General features: G+C 38.2%; 1 long non-coding RNA gene and 1 pseudogene across 1 annotated transcript; both read right to left on the bottom strand.

Annotated features, from left to right (window-relative positions):
• Positions 1–3,736: 3,736 nt before the first annotated feature.
• On the bottom strand, positions 3,737–11,797 carry LOC112092837 (annotated as a pseudogene).
• A 97-nt stretch (positions 11,798–11,894) lies between these two features.
• On the bottom strand, positions 11,895–13,423 carry LOC112092840. The gene is made up of 3 exons (XR_002902780.1): positions 13,349–13,423; positions 12,128–12,228; positions 11,895–11,997 (listed from the first exon to the last, which is right to left on the bottom strand). It is a non-coding gene; the product is annotated as an uncharacterized LOC112092840 (long non-coding RNA).
• Positions 13,424–13,855: the final 432 nt, after the last annotated feature.

Raw genomic sequence — 13,855 nt, 5'->3', positions numbered from 1 at the left:
AGAATATTTAAATACCTTGAAATTATTTAAATGTACACGTCAAAAACATTTATTAATCAATAATCAATTAATTAAACTAGATTAGGCACACTAATAAATCTTAATTACCTTAATTAATCTCATTTAATGCTTCAGGGTGTTACAACAATAGATATTGTTATATAAAGTTATTTACAATATATATATTAACTATTTGTTCTTCTTTGTTGCTGTAGCGCTTTTGCTTTTTTCAATTGTAAAATACAAATTTTAAAAAATATTAGTATTAATAATTGAAAAAATTAGAAATAGTATAATTTAGAAGTAGGGAAAAAATAGATAAAATGGAGAAAACAACTAAGGGCATTAATAACTAAAATACAAATAAAATACAAAACAAAAGAGATATAGGCTACTACCATTCATAAAAATGAAATAGAATTTTTTTCATAACTTCATTTCGACAATATATATTAATAAGGCCAGAAAGAAAATGTTTAACACTAACCATAGCAATAGAATCAAGGCAGTAGCAGTCACAAAAATTAAAAATTTATAGGTAAAAATCATGAATAACACCTTTAATGCTATAATTCTTGCTTAAGGAACCAATTATGAACTGCCCAAACACGAATAGGAGTAAATGATGTAGGAAACTCCGGAATAATGCAAATAATCAAGTAAATCAATAAATAAATAAGTAAAAAAAAACAGATCAAAAAGCTGATTCATGTAGATATAACAATATTTTTATACAATAATCGTGACTCAGATATAAGTTATTTTTAGCAATGTGTGATAGAAATCCTACTAAGGGCAATTGCACAAAGAAAAGCACATTATATCTATCACATACATTATACATTATATGTGACAGAGACTAATTAAGTAGAGCAATATATAAAATTGTCCAAAAACTACCAAGTGAATTAAGAGGAAAAGGAAAAAGAAAAACGCAATATTAAAGAAACAATAAACTGCATGATGCAGAAAAATAGAACAAATAGATGATAGAAATAGTTTGAACAACAGTAGAATGCACTCTATGGACAATGCCTGGCAGAAAGGAATCAAAAAAAGAATGAGCAAGAAAAAATGAAAGAGGTATAAGACTATCAGCTTTACTACGAAACAATAAGGGAAACAGAAAGTGACAAGATTGAAAAACAAAAGAAATATAATGTCCCAATGATGGAAAAATAACGAACAATCTTCAAGAAAAGGAGGGGAAAAACTATAAAATCAAGACATGATTTCCAAAACAATGTGAACACTTAGGGCATGAAAAGACCAAAAACAGAAATAATAATACTAAGTAAACAATAAAGCCTACCACGATAGATTGTAAAAGAAATGGACAATAAAAATAAAGTGAGGAAGAACAAAAGGAATTATGAAAAGAACAAAAGAATAAATACGAATAAGGTAAAAAAACCTAGAGTAAGCAAAAATAATAAAGAAAAGAGTACCTAACTGTTTTTACTGAAAAAACAGTAGATAAAATCAGAATCCGAATAAGAAAAATGTATTCACAGCAATCTTTGAACAAATTATATGAAGCTCAATACATCAAAATCAATCATGACCATCATTGCCACTAGAAAAACTTACCAAAACTAAGATAGATAAAATAATCGTGGCTTAGATATAAGCTATTCTCAGCAATGTGTAATAGAAATTTGTGACTGCCTACTAAGGGCAACTGCACAAAGCAAAGCATATTATGGCCCCGTTTATTTCATCGATTCGAGTTTATAATTTGCGTTTTGTTACAGTAAAAAGCTCTAAAAAATAATCACATCTAACTTTTTGTTACAGTAAAAAACTCACATAAAGTCACATTTTAACTCGAATTAAAAATTCGAATCAGCGAACTAAATGAGTCATATATCTATCACACACATTATAGAATATATATAACAAAGATTAATTAAGTGGAGCAATACATGAAATTGTCAAAAAACTACCAGGTGAATTACAAGGAAGAGGGGAAGAGAAGGGAAGGAAACAAAAAGACCCAGTGTTAAAAAAAAATATAAAGTCCATGATAAAAATAATACAACAAATGGATAATAGACAATAGCATACGCTATATAGACAATGGTTGGCACAGAGTGGTAAAGAAAGGAAAGAAAAAGAAAAAGAAAAAATGAAAGAGGCAAAAGATTTTAAGACTTTGCTAAGAAATAGTAAAGGAAAGAAAGAATGAGACAATTGAAAAACAAAGGAAATCTAATGTCCCAATGATGGAAAAATGACCAGCAACCTTCAAGAGAAGGACAAACGAAATAATAAAACAGCATGGGAAAAACTAAAAAATTAAGACATAATTCCCAATGGAAAGTGAACACTTAGAGCACGAAAAGACCAAATACAGAAATAAAAATACTAAAACAACAATAAAGCCCATTACAAAAGAAAGTAAAAGGAGTCTGACAATAAAAATACAATGAGGAAGAAGAAATCGGACAATCAAAAGAGCAAAAGAGTAAATAATAATGTAAAAAATAATGAATACAAATAAGGTAAAGAACAAATGAAAAAAAACTTAAAATAAATACAAATAGAACAAAACAAAAAAGAAAAATGTATTCACGACAATCTTTGGACAAATTATATAAAACTCAATACATTAAAATCAATCATGACTATCATTGCCACATAGAAAAACTTACTGAAAGTAACTTAGGTAGAAATATATATATATATATATATATATATGCATGGCTCGGAAACAAGTAAATAAGAGGTCAATGAATGATCATTATTAACTGAATATATAAAATGAGAGATAAAGACAAATAACAAAACATAAGGAACAAACATTAATATCGCTACAACGAACCAATACATCCAATATGGCCAGTAAAAATTAAAGAGCTATGAATAGGGAATATTAACAGTACTTGGATCACTATAAATATTGCCTTATATATGAGATATCAACTAATCAAACGTGTGCAGAAGCATTGAAAGACAAAAGAATAAATTGATGGAGCAATAAATGATAGAGAGTGAGATAGAACAATCACTACAACAAATATCATTATCAGTAGCTGACCAAAAACGCTATTAAACACTACCAATGGCGTTTTGTAGAGCGCTAAGACATCGAACGCTATTAAAAGTCCTACGAAACATAACGTTCTAAAAGCGATATAAGAAACACAATAGAATTGAGATCTTATAGCGTTTGAGACATGTTATTTTCAACCTCTTACAGCTATTTGACATTGCTACGGTACAAATCAATAGCTTTTTTCCCTTGTTATGTTCATATTCCTGTAGCTTTTTAAGTCAATCACGATCTATTTTACTAACAGTAAAAGTAATACATACTAACATCCTATCTGCTTTTATCATATTAATATCCTTTTGAATTCATTTAAATAGATGATGATTTCGAGCAACATCTTACATCCAAATAGGAACATTCAAATTAAAACATAAAAATAATCAATGCTTCAATTGTTATCAGTGTCTACCAAGTTGGCAATAAGATCATGTCTACATTATAAGTCACACAATTTGTCCAAAACCTTAACATTCAAAACAAGTAAAGAAAATAGAGAAATAACTAGAGATATTAAAGTATCCAAAACGTCTAGCTAAATGAAATGGTGAAGTAAATCCTTCCATCTTAACAAAATGCTTCAACAAAAAAATCATCTCCACTGTTTAACCTGTAAAAAAGTGATCAACTATCAAAACAATGATCAAACTCAACTAGAATTTCCACCATTTAACCTGTAAATAAAGCAAAAACTAGTTACACCATTCACAACTACATAGCCACATCCACATATGTTTTGCAGTGAATTAGAAGAAATATGGCACGGACATCTACCTGCACAAGTCCCAAGATATGCATAATAAATAGAACAGAGAAAGTAGTAGTACATTATCATATAACCAGTCTCAATGGCGTACATAAAGTGCAGAACTATTCAAGTAGTAATGGCCAAAGAAAAGAGCACCTCATCAACTTGAGGGAGAATGGCGACAGAAACAGTACTTGGATGAATCCGTCCAGCCTTCTCTGTCACAGGCATTCTCTGAGAAAAGAAAAATGATCAGTTATTTAGGGCGACACTCATAACTCTGCTAGCTAGACAGGAGGGGATCAAACCTATACTCTGTGAATTCCCTTCTCAAATTTAAGTTTGCCGTAAACATCAGCCCCTGAGATTGCTGCACTAGCTTCCTAATATCAAGAGTTAACAAATCAAAAACTTTTTACCAAGTTAAAAAAGGAGGTCTCATTTGGAATATCTAACACTTAAACCAACACTACACACTATCTGCATGTGGTGAAACCTATAAAAGATCAAATAGTAATTGCCCAAGAATCAAGATGATAAGCCTCTACTTAGACAAGTTTATGTGAGGAGGGTCGGGGAAGTGATTAGGGGATTGTTAGTGTATAGGGTTGTATGTGTATAGGCTTACGTGGTTATTGTGTGTGTTAGTATAGGCTTACGGGGTTATTGTGTGTTAGCACAGGGGATTATTGATTAGAGTTGAGGGGGGCAGAAATAAATAGCTGGACACGCTGGAATTGGAATGTAGGCAGAGATTGGACTCTGTATCGGGTAGTCTTGGCAATAGCTGAGCAGGGGGGAGTTCTGTTGGTTTCTAAGAAACCGTTTGGGTGTAGTTCTTGTTGATAATCAATAAAGATTCATTCTTTCTGTTTTCTTGATTCAATTTCACGCATTAGATTCCTGTTCTTATCAATTTGGTATCAGAGCATCATCTTGGGAGAATTATGGCAGCAAGAAAAGCAGAGGAGAGGGTCAAAACTATGAAAAAAGATATCAAAGAGGTTAGGGTTTCGATGGAGAAGGGAATTGTAGAGATGGCGAAGGGCATCGGTAAGGTTAGGACCAAGCTTACTCAGAATCTCACAGATCTTCGTCGGCTAATTGAGGAGCAGATGAAATTGTTCACAACGCCGGCGAAAACGTCCAAGAAAAAAGGTACTTCGACGTCCATGGCGGAGCAGGAGGAAGGTGTGGCTCTGACAGTAGACGCGGGATCGCGAATGGCTGACGTTGCGAGATCGCGCGCGCGAATCGATGAACGGGTGGTAGATCCTAGGGGTCTGCAGAACGTGCCATTACCGACGGAAACCGTTGGGTTGCGTCCTCAGGGAGGAGATCGGCCGGTGGAACCCGGAATTTGTGGAATCCCGGTCGTGACGGTGGAGAAGGGGAGCGAGATGGCCGAAGAGAGGGATTGAATGTTTTTCCAAGGGAAGGTGCGATGGGATGCCGGGAGAATGGCGAGGGGTGTTTTGCGAACCTCAGAATCCTGGTTTTCGGGAACGGAGGTGTGGCATGGGTGGGGATGGATTCAGAGGAGGACGGCACAGGGAAGTTTTGGATAACAGAAGGGTACTGGGCGAGTTGCCGGAGAATGAGGAGTGGGCCTCGTACCGCCAACGGCAGGTGGAGTGTCCCTTGTTCAGCGGCGAGGATCCCGACAGATGGGTGTTCTGAATGGAACAATTTTTTTCCATCAATCGCTGCTCGGAAAGAGAAAAGCTGATTACTGCTAGAATAGCTCTTGAAGGAGACGCCCTGTCTTTGTTCAAGTGGCAGAATGGCCGCCGTCCGTTCCACGGTTAGACGGAGTTCAAGTTGTGTCTTTTGCAGCGTTTCCGCTCATCGCAGGCTAGAAACCTCTGTGAGAAGTTCTTGGCGATTCGACAAGAGGGGACTGTGGTGGATTATCGCAGGCAATTCGAAATTTCTGCAACCCCACTCTTAGATGTTCCTGAGGAAATTTTGGAGGGCATTTTTGTTAATGGATTAAAGGCGGAGGTTCGGGCAGAGTTGCGACTCTTGAAACCAGAGGGATTAGGTGAAATTATGGAGATCGCGCAGAGAATCGAGGAGAAAAATGAGTTGCTACGTCTGGAGGTTGCGGGATCAAGAGTGTCAAGGCCACAATTTTTGGGAGGTCCGCAAACTGAGTTTTCTACCTTCCCTGCTAGACCAATTCCTGGAGTTGAACGACCTCAGCAAGCTCCAGCCAATGTGGATAGGGCAGTATGCCAAAAGCGAGAATTTCCTTTTCGCAAGTTGTCGGACTCTGAGTTGCAGGAGAAGAGAGACGAGGGACTTTGTTATAGGTGCAATGAGAAATTTTTTTTTGGTCACCATTGTAAGAAAAAGGAGCTCCGAATTATGTTGGTTAGCGATGAGGACTCCACGGAATGTTTGGAGGAAGATAATGACGTGGCAAAGACTATTTGGGAGGAGGGGCATCCCGTGGTGGGGCTTTCAACACCCAAAACTATGAAAATTCGCGAATTGATTGCTCAACAAGAGGTAATTGTCTTAATCGATTCTGGAGCAACGCACAACTTTATTTCCTTAAGTTTAGTAGAGAAATTGTCCATTCCAATTTTTCCCACTACCGGGTTTGGAGTGCATGTGGGCACGGGGGAGTCGGTTAAAAGGCAGGGACTTTGTCGTGAAGTGTCATTGAGTTTACCGCAACTGGAGTTGGGGAGGGGGGGGGGGGGGGGGGATGTTATCCTAGGCATGCAGTGGTTGGAAACATTGGGGGGTATGCATGTGAATTGGAAATCCCAATTAATGAAGTTTCGGATTAGGGGGGAAGTGGTGACATTGCGTGGTTACATGAGTCTCTCTACTTCTATGGTTTCCCTTAAAGCGATGTTTCGAACCATTAAACATGAGGGACAAGGCATCTATTTGGAGTTGCAGACGCTGGACGGGGAAAGAAAACCAGACCAGCCACTTCCTGCCCAGATCAGTGCACTATTGCAGCTTCATCCACAAGTTTTGAATATGCCGGATGGCCTCCCTCCGCAACGATTGCGTGATCACCGCGTTATTCTCCAACAATGCACCGCTCCTATTAGTGTTAGACCCTACAAGTATCCTCATTTTCAGAAAAATGAGATTGAAAAGTTGGTTCGAGAGATGCTTGCAGCGGGGATCATACAACCAAGCAACAGCCCGTTTTCTAACCCGGTGCTTCTCGTTAAAAAAAAATGGTAGTTGGCGTTTTTGTGTTGATTACCCCGCGCTCAACAAAGCTACAGTTCCGGATAAGTTTCCCATACCGGTGATTGAAGAGTTATTGGATGAATTGTTTAAAGCTAGTATCTTTACCAAATTGGATTTGAAATCGGGATATCACCAAATTCGGATGTGCGTGGAGGATATTCCTAAGACAGCTTTCCGCACTCATGAGGGCCATTACAAATTTTTGGTTATGCCTTTTGGGCTAACTAATGCTCCGGCCACTTTCCAATCTTTGATGAATGAGGTACTAAAACCTTTTTTGCGAAAGTTTGTTTTAGTTTTTTTTGATGATATCTTGATATACAGTAAATCATTGGAGGAACATATGGGTCATTTGGAAGTGGTTTTGACCGCCTTAGAAGACAACCAATTATATGCCAACCACAAAAAATGTACTTTTGCCCAAAGTCAATTGGAGTATTTGGGTCACATTGTTTCGTGTGATGGGGTTTCGGCCGATTCCAACAAGATACAAGCTATGTTGGATTGGCCTACTCCCCGTTCTATTAAGGAGTTGCGTGGTTTTTTGGGCTTAACCGGTTATTATCGGCGTTTTGTAACGGGGTATGGTCATCTTTCTTGGCCATTGACACAACAACTGAAGAAAGACAGTTTTAATTGGACTGAAGAGGCTGAGTCGGCCTTCCGGAGATTGAAACAGGCCATGACTACAGTTCCGATTCTAGCATTGCCAGATTTTTCTCAACCATTTGTGGTAGAATCTGATGCTTCGGGTTTTGGGATTGGTGCGGTTTTAATGCAACAACAGCGGCCTATCGCTTACTTTAGTTAGGTTTTGTCTCCTCGGGCTAGGGCTAAGTCCGCTTACGAGCGCGAATTGATGGCTGTGGTGCTGGCGATCCAGAAATGGCGTCATTATCTCCTGGGGCGGCATTTCATTGCCCGCACAGATCAAACAAGTTTAAAGTTTTTGTTGGAGCAGCGGTTAGTGGGAGAGGAGCACCAGAAGTGGTTATGCAAACTGTTGGGTTACGACTTTGAGATTCAATACAAGCCAGGGTCCGAGAACCGCGTGGTTGATGCGTTATCCAGGCGGACTTCTGGATTGGAGTTGATGCACTTTGCCACTTCCGCGCTGTATGATGGAGCTGAAATTCGACAGCAACTTTTGGGTGATCCGAAATTAGCTAGAATTCGGAAGGAGTTGCTGCACAATCCGCAAAGGGTGAAAGGGTTCTCTTTATGCAATGACATGTTGCTTTGCAAGGGTCGGGTGGTTCTGTCTCAGCTATCTCCTCTCATACCTGTCCTTTTGAACGAGTTCCATGGCAGTAAGGTGGGAGGACATTCGGGAGTCCTAAAGATGTTTAAACGTTTGTCTTCTGAGTTCTTTTGGTATGGCATGAAGCGGGATGTAGTCTCTTTTGTGGCAGCCTGTCAAGTATGTCAACAAAACAAGGCGTCGACTTTGTCTCCTGGGGGGTTGTTGCAGCCATTGCCACTGCCGAACCAGGTCTGGGATGAGATTTCGATGGATTTTGTGGAAGGTTTACCAAAGTCAGCGGGAAACGACTCAAGTTTAGTGGTCGTAGATCGGTTGAGTAAGTATGCACACTTTTTGGGTATTCACCATCCTTTTTCTGCAAAGTCGGTGGCTACCCTTTTTATTAAAGAGGTGGTGCGACTCCACGGGTTCCCACAGACTATTGTGTCTGACCGCGACAAAGTTTTCCTCAGCCATTTTTGGAAGGAGCTCTTTAAGTTGCAAGGCACTTTATTACATCATAGTACGGCTTACCATCCTCAAACGGATGGACAAACGGAAGTGGTGAATCGGTGCTTAGAGGCTTATTTAAGCTGTTTTGTTTCCGGGAAACCTACTCAATGGTTTTCTCATCTAGCATGGGCCGAATATTGGTATAACACAAGCTTCCATGTGTCCGCGGGAATGACTCCTTTCAGGGCATTATATGGTCGCGACCCTCCTAAATTGCTACATTTTGAGTTGGGTTCCACAGCTAACTCTTTGTTGGAGGAGCAATTGCAAGCGAGGGATGCTATTTTAAAGGAGCTGCAGGGCCACTTGCTTCAGGCGCAGCATTCAATGAAGAGGAACACAGATCTGAAGCGTCGTGATGTCTCGTTTGACGTGGGGGATTTGGTGTTCTTGAAACTTCGGCTCTATCGCCATCGTTCCTTGGCCAAGTTTCCGAATGAAAAGCTTTCACCTCGGTTTTATGGTCCCTATAGGGTCGTGTCGCGCATGGGGGCAGTGGCGTACCGGTTGCAATTGCCTACAGCGGCCAAGATTCATCCGGTCTTCCATGTGTCGCAGCTTAAGAAAGCCATTGGCTTGCCTATTCCGGCTCAGGAGGTTCCGCCCGCTCTGGCTGCTGACATGGAGTTACGCGTGGAGCCGGAGAGGTTGTTGGATACTCGTTTTTCTAAGGTTACTAGGCAGCTGGAAGTCTTGCTTCAGTGGCGTCACTTACCGGATTATGAGTCGTCTTGGGAGCTTTTCGATGTCATTCAACAATAGTTTCCTGAATTTCACCTTGAGGACAAGGTGGCTCTTTTGGGGGGCGGAGTAGTTGATAAGCCTCTACTTAGACAAGTTTATGTGAGGAAGGGTCGGGGAAGTGATTAGGGGATTGTTAGTGTATAGGGTCGTATGTGTATAGGCTTACGTGGTTATTGTGTGTGTTAGTATAGGCTTACGAGGTTATTGTGTGTGTTAGCACAGGGGATTATTGATTAGAGTTGAGGGGGGCGGAAATAAATAGGTGGACACGCTGGAATTGGAAGGTAGGCAGAAATTGGAGTCTGTATCGGGAAGTCTTGGCAATAGCTGAGCAGGGGGGAGTTCTGTTGGTTTCTAAGAAACCGTTTGGGTGTAGTTCTTGTTGATAATCAATAAAGATTCATTCTTTCTGTTTTCTTGATTCAATTTCACGCATTAGATACATGTTCTTATCACAAGATTGCTCCCAAAAGGTCAATTTGTTCTTTATAATTCGAAAACACACCTTATATCCTCTAAGATCGGATTCTGTTACATCTATCACTTCAAACTTCCATTCGTTCTACTGCGAGTACTTCTCATACCTGTTAAAATTTAGCGTTTGAGAATCTGAAATGAGAATATTATAAATACCTTTACCACTAATAATGCTTTGTTTACCATCTAGCACTAACTTACATTTTGAATATATCCACTGTAAACAAAGAAGCCTCTTCCCCTCCAGTTCCTGCTTAAACTTTAACGTCAATTGAATGAAAAGCAAGAGTATACATATAAATGGTGCCTTCATTGAGATGTCCATTTCATCAGGTATCATTTACCTGCTCTCACCTCCAAAATGCAGTCCCTCTCATCAGCATCGTCCTTAGGAAGCAGAGACTTTAGCAACAAATCCTGCAATCTTTTCTCCTCTTCCATAGCTTCACCCAATTCCTCTGTTGCCATACTAACCATATCTTTATCTTCAGAACATTCAACCATCAATGACTTCAAACCATTGATCTCCTGCAAAGAGAAAAAAGAGACACCAGAATACATCCTTCAGCATTAACCAATGAAGAGAAGCAATGGAAGCATGCAATTAATGAATTATCTAACAGATGCAAGGTATAAATTTTTAATAGTTTATACTGACTAATCACAATCCAAGAGTACCTTGAGCTGAAACTCCGTAAGGAGAAACAAGAAATGTGTTATTTACGTGCTTCGCCTAATAATAACAGAACAAAGTGTGGAAAAAAGATTCAATCAACAGCCTAATACCGGCAGTCTCATTTAGGAACTTATTGGCTACAATTTAAAAAGATTATGGATGCTTCACGGCTACACCTAAAACAACAAATAAGACAAGGCACCACGATACCAATTTAAACATGTGTGGCAAAATAAGCAAACGTTAGCACTTGTCACTAAATAAACCATTCACAAGTTAAAACTGCAAAGAATTTCATTAATCAAAGCAAGAAATTCATTATCACAACAAAGATTTAGCAAGGGACCCAATTAACAAAACGAATCCAAAAGTACATGAACAAAGAGTAGTACAGAGGGATCTTAAAAAACAATAAAGATAAAAGTCTCTAAAGAAACTTAACAAATAAATAGCAGTCATATGCAACATATAAAGCACAAATCCAAAGACCAAAAAAAAAAGGGGGAAAAAAAAAGGTTTCGTGTGATGATAAAGCTTACCTTAGCCACACTCCTATTTTCACGAGTCCAGATTCCAAAGATCATATATACATCTCTATGGGTGTATTTTATGGACGTGACCCAAACATGAATTACTCACTTTCTTCAATCCAATGACCAAAAAGATAAAAACAACACATAAGGTTGTATAAGACAGTTCATCAACAACACTTCTGTTAAAGGATGTATAAGAAAGTCCAAAGACCTTTAGCTTCAAAGCTCAACAATATAAAAGAGTAACCAAAACGTCTTAAAATCCCTAACTTTATAATTGGTTTTATCTTGATTGTTATGCTTGTACATAGAAGACCTTACTAAGGGAGAAAATTCAATATTATGAATGGAACAATCAACAGAATTTAACTCCAAATGAGCTATGGATGCATAATATTAGCCCAAAAGCAAGAATGGCATAATATTATCACCATTTTTTTATCAACTTAAGCAAAACATAAGAATAGAAAACTTCATTAAACCTGAGGTAAATGACGACTAGCTTCCGTTTCTTGTTCCGGTCCAACAACGGGGACATTATCCTGCCTTCCTCCTGCCGTGGAAGGACTTTAGCCAGCAGTCTAACCATTCGTCTCCAAAATTTAGAGCAACTACAGTTTAGAGTAAACAAAAATAACACCCAAAATGGATGAGGTCATAATTCTCATCAAATAATGTACTTATAAAAACTCACCCAACACAATAAACGCTCTGAAAATCAAAATGACCCTCTCGAAGCACATTATGCAGTAGCTGTTGCTCCCTTGCTCCTCGGAGTCTCTTGTGTACCTATTGAAAAACCAATAATCCAAACAATTAGAACCACAATAAACAATTAAAAAAAAACATCACTAAAAACTTATGAAAACAAAACAGAAAAAAGAAATGACATCAAAGTGAATGAAACAAATCATCATACCCTCTCTGAAGCCGCTCTTGAATCTACGAGGGATGTGGCGCAGATACCTCATCCTTCTAGTTCCAGTGGTCTTCCTTCGGATCGCCTTAACACTCCAGTCTCTTAAAAGAACACAGGTAATAACCAAAGAACAAAATTAAGGAAAATAAATAAAAAGGGCAACACTAAGACTTCTATAACCACAATGACTAATAGATTGAAAAACTAAACACTAATCTTGCTCACCTATTAGCACACACCCAATCTTTATGAATCATCCTAACATCATCAATCCACTTCAAAATTAACATAATACTAAATTAATTTTCACATTTGTAACTAAGAAATAAACTTTAGTCTAACATAATTATAATACTAGACAAAACAAAAAAAAGAAAAATCACTTAGTACATAAATCTTGTTCATCACCCTAGAATACTCTCATTTTTCTACAGAACACCGATAAACAACTAATGGATTATTTCATTAATTTCAACCTCGTTCCATGCTGAAATGGTAAACAAACAACAAGAATCACATAATTGGGGGTGAGGGCCGGGGAGATATAAGATTTTCCTGGCAATGTGTGCCTACCCAAGCGTGTGGCATAATTGTGAAATCCAAAAGGCTCATATGTTGTATGACTAAACCAAAAAAGACCATAATAATCCAAATCCTTAAGAGGCAATACAACAAATGTTATTATCAATAGCCTATCAATAGCTTACCAAACTTCATCACCCTATTATCAATAGTGGTGTAATACCATCTTTTCTTGATAAACATAGAGAGATTTAGGACGTTCCCAATCCAAATTTTTGTTCACACCCGAAAGATACATAAAAATGTGTACCTACATAGACTTTTGAGCACTTATTCATTATTTTTCCCTTCTAATTAACTAGTTAACAAATTAATCCAAGCATTATTATTGATATGAAGATTAATTATTGATAATATTATCAAGATAAACATGGTTCTTGTTTTAAGACAGAAAAAAAAAAAAGCCCAAAGAAATAGAGGGTGGGTGCGGAGTTGTCAAGTTGGAGAGTAGAATGGAAATAGAGGATGATGAACGCAAAACCAATAGATCATGATAATCAAATACACAACTATTGATAATGATGATGAACACAAAAACAACTACGTTTCACGGTTTCAAGAATCCCTGAAATTCAAGGCATAAAGCAGCGTGCAGAAACATAAGTTACGGCTCAAGAAGCCTAGAAATTCAAGGCATACCTGAATCAAGACGATTTCACGAGAAGCAAACTGTGATTCTTGTACAGAGAAACGAATTCTTCTAAAAATCCCAAACCTAAAGTTCACGGTTCAAGAAAACAGCATACAGAATCAAAAGCTAACTACGGTTCACGGTTCAAGAAGCCCAGAAATTCAAGACATAAAACAGCGTACAGAAACAGAAGCTATGGTTTAAGAAGCCCAGAAATTCAAGGCATACCTGAATCAAGACGATTTCACGAGAAGCAAACTGTGATTCTTGTACAGAGAAACGAATTCTTCCAAAAATCCAAAACCTAACGTTCTAATTTGGGGAGTGTTGCGCAATGAGGGAAGAATTCGTCCTTAGGGCTTCGAGTGAATTGCGCATAGAGGGCTTCGAGTGAAAGAATAGGGCTTCAGGGCTTTTTCCTTTCGGTGACTAAAAAGCCGTAAGAGTGGGAATTGTTCCAAGTTGAAGCTTGTGGAGAAGCAGGCAGAGCAAGAAAATCTCTCACGTTTGGTTCA

Source organism: Morus notabilis, unplaced genomic scaffold, assembly GCF_000414095.1.
Source record: "Morus notabilis unplaced genomic scaffold, ASM41409v2 Scaffold277, whole genome shotgun sequence".
NCBI classification, from domain to species: domain Eukaryota; kingdom Viridiplantae; phylum Streptophyta; class Magnoliopsida; order Rosales; family Moraceae; genus Morus; species Morus notabilis.
This window is presented reverse-complemented; position numbering and strand designations above follow the sequence as displayed.